Source organism: Papio anubis, chromosome 5 (genome assembly GCF_008728515.1).
Source record: "Papio anubis isolate 15944 chromosome 5, Panubis1.0, whole genome shotgun sequence".
NCBI classification, from domain to species: Eukaryota; Metazoa; Chordata; class Mammalia; order Primates; family Cercopithecidae; genus Papio; species Papio anubis.
Genome location: NC_044980.1, coordinates 132422373 through 132435934, shown reverse-complemented (window position 1 = coordinate 132435934; position 13562 = coordinate 132422373). Strand labels below are relative to the sequence as shown.

Here is a 13562-nt window from a genome sequence, read left to right as displayed (position 1 = left end):
CTGGAACCATTTCAGGAAGAAGCATAGGGCTGAGCTGCCCCTCCTTTGAAGATGTGGCTATGGGGAAGGGTCATGCCCTTTGGGAGGTTGGGGGTCACAATGCATGGATGGCACCCCTCTTGAGGCTAGGAAAAGCGAGGAGAGGGAGCAACAGGAATGGGCAGTGCTGGTGGAGGCTGGGCAGGTTGGAGTTGAGGTATTCATATTTTGGGGGTTTTTTTTGTTTTGTTTTGTTTTTTTGAGACGGAGTCTTGCTCTGTCACCCAGGCTGGAGTGCAGTGGTGCCATCTCAGCTCACTGCAAGCTCCACCTCCCAGGTTCATGCCATTCTCCTGCCTCAGCCTCCCGAGTAGCTGCGACTACAGCCGCCCACCACCACACCTGGCTAATTTTTTTGTATTTTTAGTAGAGACGGAGTTTCACCATGTTAGCCAGGATGGTCTCGATCTCCTGACCTCATGATCCACCCTCCTCGGCCTCCCAAAGTGCTGGGATTACAGGCGTGAGCCACCATGTCCGGCCTGGTTTTTTGTTTGTTTGTTTGTTTGTTTTAAGACAGTCTCACTCTGTTGCCTGGGCTGGAGTATAGTGGCACAATCACAGCTCACTGCAACCTCAACCTCCTGGGCTCAAATCATCCTTCCTCTTCAGCCTCCCAAATTGCTGGAACTATAGGCTCACACCACCATACCCAGCTAATTTTTGGTGTTTTTCGTCTGTTTGTTTTGTAGAGATCGTGTTCTGTCATGTTGCCCAAGCTGGTCTCAAACTCCTAGGCTCAAGCAATCTGCCCACCTTGGCCTCCCAAAGTGTTGGGATTACAGGCGTGAGCCACTGTGCCCAGCCAGTTGAGGTAATTGTGTTCTTAATGCTCAGCACTGGAAGAGGAGCAGCTCCTCCAATATGTGGGATCAGGTGACAAGTGCAGAAAGGATGCCGTAGATGACCAGCATCTTCATCCCGGAGGAAAGGAATCCAAGCTTCATTCTTGGTAAGCCTCAGTTTCCCCATTACTAAAATGGAGACATTACTTTCCACACAGGATTCTGGGGAGGATCCATGGTGAAAGCGTGTTTTCGCACAGGGCCAACACATCCTAAATGCTCAGAATGGGGTAGTGGCTGCTGCTGTTGCCACCATTACTGCTTTGCTTAAAACATAGCTGCTTCCACCAAAGCTGCCATCCGGCTGAGAAGATCAGGAGAACACACCCAAATCAGTCAGGGAAAATGCAATCAGACACTGGAACTCTGGGAAAGGAGGATCCTGGAGGGCTGGGCAGTCAGGAAGTTCTCAGAGGAAGTAACGTGGGGCTGGACTTCAGAGATGGGAGAGTGAGGCCAGCCAGAGAAGTGGGAAGAGGGCATGCTAGAGGGGAACCTGCTGAGCAAAGCCCTGGAACAGGAGGGTGTCCTACAGGTCGGGTGGGCCTGAGTGTGTGAGGAGCAGAGAGGCCAGCTGGGGTTGGTTGGGTGCTCCAGGGGGCCTGACTTACCCTGGGGAGAGGAAGGGGGGAGACTGGATGCTAACTGCCACCTCTAAGGAATGACTGTCTGCCCTGAGGCCCATCCTACCCCACCTGCACTGCATCCCAGCAGAAGTCCTGAGGATCTGCAGGGGGCCACTGACACCCACCCCTATGTATTCACACCCCTGACATACACCAGGGCTTCTAGAAATCAGGTGGCTGCTCCCTTCTCCCTTTATTTATTCCCTGTTTTTTCCCTTTTCAGGAGACGATAATTATTCAGATCATCACAGTGATTTACTTGGTAATCAGAGCCGCTCGATGCGGTGGCCGCGGAGCCGAGACAGACGAGCATTGCCTAGGAGGACGGGCCAGGGGCTCAGCCCCCCTCCCTCCCACCTGCCCGGCCTTTGTTCTCTCCGAGGTCTGCACCCGCGCTGCCTGGCGGGCAGTGGAGGCGCCCACCCGCGCGGACATGGCAGCAAGCTCGGGGTCTTGGGAATGAGTGTGCACATGCGTGCGCCCGGTGGGAGGGGAGTTTGGGGTCTCGTGCGTTGCTGGGTGCTGGCTTGAGAATGATGGAGTACCTGTGTGCATGTTTGGGGCTAGTAGTGGTGGTGGTTGGGAGTATACCAATGCATGAGCATTGCGGTCAGGTGTGTAATTGGAATGTGTGCACCTGTGTGATTACCGGGGGTCTAGGGTACATCTGTCTCTGCAGGCTTGTTCAGAAGTGCAATGGGCAGGTGCCCAAATATGTGTATTTTAGGCACATAGCGGGGAGGAGAAGAGAGTTGAAGCTCCTGCGCTGAAGCTGTCTGAGGTGATCATGGAATCATGGATGTGGCAAGGGTGGGATCTAGCTCAGTCTCTCCGACCCTGTCTGGTTGGGGAGGTGGGCTGGGGGCGGCGGAGTGTGAATCAGCTCAGATCCAAATGCGGAGTTCTCCTGGGTCAGTGCTGGGGCCCCGGGGGTCACGTGAATACAGATGTGGCTCCGTTCACAGGCTGTGTTCACACGTGTCCGCAGACCTTCGCCCCCTCCCGCCTGCGGGCTGGCGCAGTGACGGTGACCTCATTACCGCCTCCGCAAAGGCCCCTTGAAATCCCTGCGCCGTCGCATTTGGCTGCTCAAAGTGATGGGAACGGCCTGCGCTTCCTGATCAATCGCTTAAAATTCAGGGTCGGCTCGCTCGCGGGAGAGGGCTGCCTGCCAGCCCCGCGCACCGCGCTCTGCCGCCTCCCCCTACACCCCCTCCTTGCTTTGGCGGGGGGGGCAATGCTGTCGTATTGGAAAACATCCCCGCGCTGGCTGGGGGGCCCGGTGGGGCCAGCGCTGGAAGCCGTTCCACTCGAGCAGATGGCTGTGAAACTTTGGCGGCGAGATAAATTGGGTCTGACGGCGTGAGGCCGGCTCACAGATGGGCGGGATTCTCACGCCGGCCCCCACGTCCGGCCGGGCTGCGGGCAGGGCCGACACCGCTCAGAGCCCCCTTTGGGCACCCGCCTCGCCAGCACAAGCCTTCAGGAGGCCACCCATCCGGCAACAGCCTTCCTCAGCCGAAGGCAGCCTCCACCACATTCCTTCCGGCCCCAGATCTCCCCAGAGACGAGCCCAGAGGGAGGGACAGCCCCCAGCCCCCGCCCGGTCACCTCCGCCAAGCTGGCAGCTGGGCTTTCCCCCTCCTCTGCCATCCGCAGAGGCCTGAAGCGTGAAGGTTAACAGCTGGGGGGGAGGCTGCGTCTCCCTCTCTCACCCCCGCTCTGCTGCAGCCCCGCCCACCTGCCAGCCCAGGGGATGTCGTAAACAGGGCTGTGAGGTGTGCGTGTGTGCGGGGGGTTGGGGGGTGACTGAAGGAGGGGGAGAGAAGAGAGAGTCAGTCAGACAAAGGGAGGAACGAAAATGAGCAAGAGGCGAGCGGAGACCTGAGTAGAGACTGAGGGACAGAGACAGCTAGAGGCAGAGACAAGCAGAGAAAGAAATGGAGATGGAGATGTGGAGATAGACACGGAGACACCCAGAGAGAGAAGGGAGGGAGGAGCAACCTCAGAGCCAGAGAGGAGACACACAATGAAAGTGGGAGGAGGGCGAAGGACCAGGCGAGGGGACACGATACTGGCAGAAATGCAGAGCTGCGGACGACTGTGGAGGGTGGGGACGAGCCGAGGTTGGGAGCAGGGTGCGACCCTGGGCTACCCTCACCCCCGCACCCCCACCACCAGAGCTGGGAGCCAGAGCGAGGGAGCGTCGCTGCCCCTGGGTGCGCCCTCCATCGCTACGCCACTTGCCCGCCTCGGTTTCCCCGGGAGTGCTAGATGAAGGAAATGGCGGGGTGGGGGAGCTGTGGGGGTCGGTGGGTGCTGCGCGGCCATCACACGGCAGCAAAGCCAGCCTGTCTCGCAGCCTCCCTCGCGCATCAGTCCAGCGGGCAGATATCGATCCGGCCCAGCCAAGCTCTATACTCGCGGCCTGCAGCCCGTTCCCTGGCGGTCCTACAAAGAAAGGGTGGCTTACTTATCGGGCCTCCCCGCGGGGGATTCTGCACCAGAATAACGCCCGCGGGACCAGGGTCAGGGCGGCGAACTCGCCCCCGCCTGTCCCAGCGCGGTCCCATTCGGCAGGCCCAGGTACCCTGCGGCTGGGAGAAGGCTCGGGTGACCCCCAGCCCCGCCTCCTGCAGGGCGCGCAAGGCCAGAGGAAAAAATCTTCGCTGAGTTGATGAAGTTGAAGTTTCGTTCAGGGCGTGAAGGAGACAGCCAATCAGAGGGCCGTTATTTACATAGGCTCTCTGATTGGCTCTCACGTTGCCTCTTTAGAATGTTACTTTGAGACCTTCACAGAACGAAAAGTCCCCCGCTGGGGGTGGCGGAAGGCTCAGAACCTCCAGGGTTTCATGTAGGGCTCCCCAGGCCAAGCTTTGAGGGAAGATGGGGAGCTTAGATATAGTTTTGTCCAGCTCTCACGATACAAATGACCAACTTGAGTCTGGAGGGACAGAGAGGTGGAGCTTGGCCTGGATCCAGGAGATGAGTTCGGCCTAGCGCTCTGCAGTGGGCCCACCACCCCGACACCTAGATGTGTGGTCACCTTGGCCGTGGGGAGGAGGGGCGTGGTCCCGGCAGCCCCCCTCATCCAATAGCGAGAGAGGGGCTGATTCAATGGTTTGAGGGAGCAGGAGCAGGGAAACCTGGCGGTGCCAGTCTTGTATGTGACCGGACAGTGTGGGTGGTATCGCCATAATGGTCTTGTTTGTGACCGGGCAGTGTGGGTGGTATCACAATGTTGGAAACCCCGCAAATAATGCAGCCCCAGAGGCAGGCCAGGCTGACCCTGAGGTCATGTCTCACTTGACAGCCTGCGCAGGCACACGTGAACACAGGAGAGCCCAGTGACAGGACGGAGCCTCGGGGCCTCGAGGAGTGGGTTTGCTCTGCAGGGAGTGGCACTGGGCAACCTGAAGCAGCTTCGCACTGCCCCGCATCCGCACTCCCGGGTCCAGCAGACACTGAGTCACTCCTGGGGATGGGGGCGAAGCCAAGACATTGGCAGCTAGGAGCAGAGAAGTTCTCTCAGAAGGCCTCCACCCTGCCTTCCCCACTGAGTCGGCCCCGCCCACCCATGCTGGGAAAAGGGCCCCCTGGGGTTGCCATTCGAAAATCCTGCCTGGCTTCCTGGCCCACACTTCTCCCCAGGGGACTCAGCATAGATGACTCAGGACTTGGAGTGGGGCTGTTAAGGGGCAAATGTGGTGGTAGGGGGGCCTGAGTGTGTGGCTGAGGCTGGAAAGTCCCTCCACCATCTGCCTGTAGCAAATTGAGGGGCAGGTAGGAGAATTCACTCTAGTGGGGTTCTAACCCTGCCCCAATTCTTTCACAGTGACACAGTCTGGAGATCCAGCTCTGTCACTCAACTCTACATAGCCTTCACCCAGAGCCTGACAGTGTATATGAAGGAGAGGCTGCACCTGTGAGTCCTTGCGTGCCAGCAGCTGGCCTTGTGACATGCCCCTGTGGGACCTTGGGTTGCAGTATCAAGTGCTAGGGCAAACACACATTGTTTGCAGAAGACCCAAGGACCCCACAGCCAGTGCAGGACATCTAAGAGACTCCACCACCTGCCAATCCCCAGAACTTACCCTGCTAATGAATCAAACTTGCTGTGTGACTTGGAGTGCGGCTCGCACATCTCTGGGCCTCAAACTTCTCTGTAAAACCATGCCCTCCTGAATGTACCATTCCCAGTGGTGGCAGCTGCAGAGAAATCATAATAGCAGGGGCAGGGTCCAAGAAGGGCCTGAGAAGCTGGTTCAGCCTGTGGTCTGGGAGCCAAGTGGGGCAGGGACAAGATTGCCAAGTCCCACGGTTCTCACCAATTCTCATAATCTCATCTCTCCTCTTGTTTTCCTGCCTGCCTCATAAATAGCATGAGGCTGGGCTGGGTCTGGGGCAGGGACGGGGAGCTGCATGTGTGCATTTGTGTGTGTGTGTGTGTACACACACATGGGGAGGGTGTGAGAGCCTTCCCCCCACCCCCGCCGCTGCTGCCATCGTGCTCTGAGAAGCTGAGATAATCCCTCGCCATCTGTCTTGTGTTGCTAACCCACTCAGCCGGACAGCTGCCCGGGCCACAGCTCTATAGGCAAGCAGGCAGGGGAATGAGGGGTACGGGGGGAGCTAGCCAACTCTGAGGACCAGGCAGCAGGGACACTCAGTCCTCCCATACCAGAATACCCCTGCTCTAGAAAGGGAAAGTAAAGTCAGAGAGGGGACAGGCAGGACTTCCCCTACTCCTGCTTCTGAACCTGGGAAGGAGTGGAGGAGTGAAGACCACTCCCTGGTGTGGGGGTTGGAGGCCAAGCTTCCTGGAATGCAGGAAGGTGAACAGGATCACTGTCTAGCTTATGTTCTCATGAGCCCACACAGATCACTGTGATGGGAGGGGTACAATAGGACAAGTCAGGCCCTCTGGACCCAGGGAAAGGAAGAAGGGGTCATCTCATCCTTCCCCAGCCTCCAGACAGGCCAGTGTCCCAGGCCTCCCCAGTGGTCAACTTCCCAGAGCCAGGAGGAGAAGGCAGGCTTCTAGGATTTTGGGCGGGTAATGCTTAGTGTACAGGCCCATTGTTCTGATGAGGAAACTGAGGCTCAGAGAGTGAAATGACTTGCCCCAGCTCACCCCATGAGTGGAGGAGCTGGGACTTGGACCAGACATCAGGCTCCAGCAGCCCTAGCTCTGTAGCCAGTTCTACCTGCCTGCTCCCCATCATCAAGTCCCTCACCCTGCCTCACCTTCCCAACCTGTGGCTCTCCGGTCCTGGGGCTCTGATGTTCTGTCAGCTGAAGCCCAGCGACCAGACTCTCAGCAGTATGGTCCCAATGCAGTCCAGGGGATTTCAGCCATGACAAGCAGAGCCTGAGGAAGGATGAAACTGTGCACTCAGTGTGGGCTCCCACCCACCACCCCCTCCCTGTCAATCATCTTTCACCTCTCCCACACAATTAGCATGCTTCCACACACATACACTCTCAAATACAGATCATACACACTCATGTGATCACACAGGTCCTCACTCACAAAAAGACAGATAAACAGTCACACAGGGCTTGAAAACATACAATCTTACAGATACAAAGGCAAACTCAGACAGCCTCTCACCTCCTCACACCAACACACAGACCCCAACACTCACACCAAACACACATTCCACCCCCACAACCTCCACACACTGTAGGCTCCCAGTTCCTAAATCTCACCAGCTCCCAACCTCCCAGGTACTCCATCTTACCCTACATGAAGCAGTAACCCTCCAGGGCCAGTACATTGGTAGGAAGGGGGACCAGAGAGAGGTCTGCTCTGTCCTTCCTGCCTATGGGTGAGGGCCCTCCAGTAAGGTGCTGGTGAGCCCCCGTACCCTCCCCATCCCCCAAGACTTTGGAGAACTTCCACCTGGCCACAGATCCAAGAGAACAGTCCTCACCTCTCGCCCACAGGGGCTCACAGCTCTCCTAGGCCCAGGAGGAGGACAGGGACTGGGGGAGGCAACTGCCTCTCTTCTGAGGGTCTCAGCTTGCTGGGAAATGGCACATACCCAAATAATCTGACAGTGTTCTGAGCCCCCACAGGACCACAGACTCCAAGTCCTGTTCATGATTCAACCACTACATACCCTTCTTTCTAAACTGCTGCTTCTCTGCCTTTTCCCCACTCCAACCAGCCCTTAAGGGACCCTGGAAGCAAAGGTGAACTGACACCCTCCCACTCCAGGCTGGAATTTTGCTCTCAGATCACTGTGTTCTCTTGAGCCACAGGGAGCTCCTCCCTGAGCCCGTCTCTTCTGCAGCTAAGGAAAGCCCAGGCTCCAGATACACTCACACACTCATTCACACACAATGTGGCACACTCACACCTGCCCTCACACAGATGCTCACCTGCATACATCCTCACACACCCTCACAGCCACACTCACACACACACTCACACTGTCACACCCTCCTGCTCTCACACACTCACTGTCACATGCTCAGCCACACCTCACCCTATCACACTCATGGCCCTACCTGAGCAGGCCGAAGCTCAGGGGCCCTGAGGTCCATAGATCACTGGCAGAGGCTCAGAGGCTGGTGTTGACAGCCCGGTTGTGCAGGGAGAGGGGAAGGGCTGCCACTGAGGCCTGGAGGGTCTTGAATAATTCAGAGTGGTGGTGGCAGTGGTGACCGCAGCCTGTCAGCTGCAAGGAAAGGCTGGTGGCTAGATTGTTCCGGGAAGCTCGCTCCCAGTGGTTTGAGGAGAGTCAGCCCAGTTTGAGGGCTCACCAAACACACAGAGCACTTTTTCCACATGCTTTCAATGAACATCCTCACATGGGCCTGCACAGCAGGCATCATGGCCCCGTTTTCCAGGTGAAGAAACTGAGGCTTTCATGAGGGAGAACTCACAGCTATAAAGCAGGGGCCTCCAGACTCCCACCCACACTCCTCTCCCCCATACCCACATATACCCTAGAGAGAGCTTCCTCTGGTCATCATGCCCAGATTACAATGAGAGATGCCAGCCATCTGAGGACACTCCGGAATGTGATGCTGTGGCCTGAATCCATGAAGCACCTGGCTCAGGGCCTGCACATAGTAGGCGCTCAGTTGCTGCCTGCCAAATGAGGGCATTGTGCAGAGGCAGCACGGAGTAGCCCGGGGCCATACTCTGCCTCTTACCCAAGTTGCTAAAGCTCTCTGAGCCTCAGTTTCCTCATCTATAAGATGGGCACTAAGTGTATTGGCCTCATGGGATGTTGGTGAGGACTAACTGGGAAAACACACCTAAGCCAGTTAACCTGGGTCTGGTCTGAAAGAAGGGCTCCACATTGCACCTAAATTGTGATACGGATATCCTTGCCACAAAGAGAGACAGCCACAAAGTGGTGGTCTGCACATACACGTACTCTCTGCCTGGGGCATACTCTTTACTGTCCTTTGCTGTTGTCTCCTTTTCAAGGATGAGTGCTTCTGCCACTTTCTCCAGGATGACAGCCATGAACTCCTGTCATATCCAACACCCCCTTGCTGCTCCCCACCGCCTTCCTTGGCACCCAGGTGGCTGATCTCCTATGGGTCTTGCTGGCTTCTCTACCTTGTATGCTGAGGGTGAGCCCAGTCTGTCCCAGCTCAGGGTCTGCACATAGCAGGTGCTCGCACGTTGCCTGCTAAACTGACAGCCCATGTCAGCACAAAGCAACCAGCATTTTGGGTGCATCCACAGTTAAACCACTGAGGTCATGGGTCTGTTCTCTGCAAAAAACAAAAATACCCCACTAGTCATGTCTGATGAGAACCATAGCAAAAGATCAGAATGTGGTGGCTTCACCCAGAAGCAAAGCATCAGGCTCCAAGCCATGTCCCTGACCTGAAGGGGCACCTGCCCAGACCCAGGGGTGCCAACTCCTAGAGGCAGCTGGCATGTGACTACTGTGCCCAGTAGAGAAAGGCAGAGACACTCAGTCCCCAGAGCCCAGAGCCCCGAGAAAATTATGGAACATCCTCCATATTTGATTCAAAATAAATACCACAGTAAACCATAGACCCAAAACTTACACGTCGGCTGAAATTAAAATAGCTTCTTGCTACGTTTTCTGGTTTCAATATTCTGGATAAGCTCATGGAAGCTGAATCAGGCAATTTGTCTGTCTCTTGCTTTGTTTCTGTCGTTGCCCCTGCTTTGCAGGGATCTCAGCACACGCTTGGTCTCCCCTCTGAAGCAGACCCCAGCTGGGTCTGGGGGGGGTCTCCTGGTCCTGCACTCCCAGGGCTGATCCCCCCAGGAAGTATTCATGCCTATGCACATCCCCCCCATGGGTTCTTTTGGCTCCTCAGTAGGGGAGCAGGACCAGGGCCCAGCCTTGGCCAAGAGTTGCCCCCAGCAGACCTCTCTCTGCCACTGCTCCCCACAAGGTTTCCAGCACCCCCAGCCCCTCCCTCTTCTGGGGAACCTTGCGGCTGGGCCCGTGCCTGCGGCGAGTCTCACCCCAGTATTATTTTAGTCGCAGACAGACACGAGGCAGATGGTGACAACATCCCTTCCCCGCTCCCCACTGACGAGCCGTTGCCGCCCTGAAGCCTCAGGGTTCTTCTCCCTCAGGAATATTTCAGTCCCGACTCGGTGGCTAAATGCGGCTGCTCGTGTGAGACAAGCGCACATCTGCGCCTCCTCCTCCCTACCCCCTACCCATTTCCTGAGGCTGAGCAGAGAGCCCTGGGGAGGCCCTGCCCACTTGCAGCTCTGCCCCATCCTCCTAGCTGCCCTACTGTGTGCCAGGCATCATGCCATGAGCATGGTACCACTGGGAGAGGGCAGTTACTGTGCCCACTTTACAGATGAGGAAGTTAAGGCTCAGAGTGAAGCAGGGACCATCCCAGATCACACAGCAGGAGAGGAGGCATTCCCTTGGGTCCCAGTGCACCCTGGAGACAGACACAGGCTCCTTCTGCTCCTTCCCCACCCCTCAATTCTCTACCTTACCACCCCTATGCCTATTCCAGGCAACTTGTCTTCCTAGGAACTATTTCGTTGTGCCCACTCTCCTGCATCAACTTGTAGCCCAGGGCACGGGGCTAGCCAGCTAGCTGGTCCTAGCTCAGTGGGCATTCGGCTGTAATTGTGACTACCGAAGGCAGGATGGACAAATGCAGGAGGAGGCCGCTTGCCTGAGGCAGGCCTGGTTTCAAATCCCAGCTTTGTTATGACTTTGGGCAAATCACTTCACCTCCCAGGACCTGTTTCTTCATCTGTAAATGCACAGCAGCAGTATCGCCTATCTTTACCCCTAATTCAATGAGTGACTGCTATATTCCCAGCACCTAAAGCAGGGCCTGGAACACAGTGTGTGCTCAATGCGTATCTGTTAAATGAATGACACAGGTAATGAGATGAGCATCAGCCCTGGCTCTGTGGAGCTGGTCCTCCCTGCAGCCCCACCCTCAACAAGGCCTGGGGCCAGCTCTGCCTCAGTGGCCCACTAGGAGCTGAAGTTGGTCACAAGAGCCAAACAGAGCCTTGTCTCTAGGCCCCTCCCCAAGCCCCACAATGCAAAGTGCTTGGAGCTTTAGGGGGAGGGCCATGGGTGCGGGGGGGGGGGCCCATAATAGGCCTGGGTGCCAGCCAAGTGTGGGAGTTGGGCTGAGGTTGTTTTGGTTCCCTCATGCCCCCTTCTCCAGCCACCCACCCTGACTGGCCAGGGGCGGTGAAGCTGGACAAGGGCTCTTTGAGGGCTTGGGACGCTTTCTGGGCAGGTGAGGACATGTCTATTCCCAGTCAGGCTTCCTGGCTGTGGGCTCCCTATCCCAGCACAGTCCAACCCCCAACCCCCTGCCACACCTCAGCTGGCCTTCTGGGGCTGGGCCAAGATACACACTGACAAACCAGCACACAAAAATACCACCCACCACAGTGACACTCACACCCTGTAAAGATATACAAAGCATATACACACAAACATACACCACCCAACTAACTAAAGGCACAGAAACAAACAGCGACTCTGTGCATGGCAAGGTACACAAGCTCTCAATGTCTGTGACACAGAGCAGCCATGTGCACCCAGTGCAGGGTGTATCCACACCGTCACACAGCATGGCTGCGAACACATGTGTGGCACAACCCAGCCCAGGTACATAGCTCAGGAGCACAGATGTGCGCAGCAGGAGGTGTGAGGCCAGTCTTGCACCGAAGCAGAGGTCTGTCTCCCCATACCAGACCAGCAGCTCAGGGACAGGTTGGGGTAGGGACACAGGGCCATTGGAAGAGGAAGAGGAAGAGGAAGACGGCAGGCCGGGCCCAGGGTGGGGGGTGTGTCGGGGTCAGCTCTGCAACCCCCACTTTTACAGGACTCAGGCTGAAGCATCAGTGCCTGCAACAAGCAGGTTTTTTTGTGGTAAAAAAGTCAGGACTCTCACCCCTAATCACATTGACGTGTCACTACCAATGTCTCCTCTCAGCAGCCACCTCTGCCCAGGTCACCCTCACACTCATGCATGGCATAAGAAACTGGATGAGGCTACTCACTGTCACCATAAAAGCCAATACAAAGGCAAAGAGAGGTTGAGTGTCAGTGCAGGTGTGGAGACACTTGTCAGCAGGGAATTCTGGGCATCAGACCACCCTCTGCCAATCATGATCGGTCAGGAAGGGTAAGTTCATCTCAGTGGCCACACATCAACCCAGCCCTGAGAACACAGCCCTGAGGCCAGCCAGCATGGGAAGGCCTCCTCATGAAGGACAAAGGCCCTCCTCTCTGACTTTCCCTGTCCCTGGCACATCTCATCCATTGCTTCCCATCTCTGGGCACTGCTCTGTGGTGCCCACTGCCTTGGCACTGGCATTTGAGGGTCCTAGTTATCTGACCCCATCTAGAGCTCTTTTCTCCAGGCCTTCACCAATGCTGTTTCCTCCACCAAGGGTGCATTCCCAGCCCCCACTTTTGGTGGCCTCTCCATCCATCAAAATCAATGCCATCCCCCCAAGAAACCTCCCCAGTCACTGCCAGGAAAAAAATTCTCACTTCAGTGCTGGAATGAGAGATGAGGACCCATGTGGAGCTCTGCTGGACCCCAGTGTCCTAATCAGCAAAATATGAAAGACACGGCCCATCACCCCTGAGAGCCGAAGAGACAGAACAACAAGTACAGTGATTCCCAAAGTAGGGTTCACAGACCCCTGGGAGTCTCCCAGACCTTTTCAGGGGTAGGTGAGGTCAAAATTATTTTACTAATAGTACTAAGACATTTTTTGACTTCTTTATTATGTCTAAGCCACACTGGGTAAAACTGTTGGTGGCTTAGCACAAATGAAACTGTACTAGGAGTCATATTCGGCACATGTACACAGAATTCACATAAAACACTTCTATACCATACCAGAGTTCGCCGAACGTGGTGACTCATGCCTGTAATCCCAGCACTTTGGGAGGCCGAAGTGGGCAGATCACAAGTCAGGAGTTCGAGACCAGCCTGGCCAACATAGTGAAACCCTGTCTCTAATAAAAATACAAAAATTAGCTGGGTGTGGTGGCATGCACCTGTAGTCCCAGCTACTTGGGAGGCTGAGGCAGGAGAATCGCTTGAACCCAGGAGGCAGAGGTTGTGGTGAGCCAAGATCCCGCTGCTGCATTCCAGACTGGGCAACAGAGCAGGACTCCGTCTCAAAAAAAAAAAAAAAAAAATATATATATATATATATACACACACACACACACACCAAAGTATGTTGGCTGCCTCAAGAAAAGCACTTACGCTATTGTTTGAGTTGCGAGCTGAACTAGCTGATTTTTTTATGGCACGTCATTTTTACTTGACAGAAAGACTGACAGGCAGTCTTAGATATTTGGCAGTTATTCTCTCACAAATAATGAAGTTAGTCAGTCACTTCAAGGAAAACAACACACACTATTTGTTGCCAATGATAACAGTCTTTTTTTTGTTTTGTTGTTGTTGTTTTTGGGAACAGGTCTCATTATGTTACCCAGGCTGGATGCAAACTCCTGGGCTCAAAGGATCTTCTCGCCTCAGCTTCCTGAATAGCTGGGTCTACAGGTACACACCGCTAAGC

The 13562-nt window shown here is 55.7% G+C and overlaps 1 long non-coding RNA gene across 1 annotated transcript; it reads right to left on the bottom strand.

The window, feature by feature from the left end:
- Positions 1-1686: 1686 nt before the first annotated feature.
- Positions 1687-12987, bottom strand: LOC103885451. Its single transcript, XR_002522955.2, has 3 exons — positions 8027-12987; positions 6758-6881; positions 1687-5719 (listed from the first exon to the last, which is right to left on the bottom strand). It is a non-coding gene; the product is annotated as an uncharacterized LOC103885451 (long non-coding RNA).
- Positions 12988-13562: the final 575 nt, after the last annotated feature.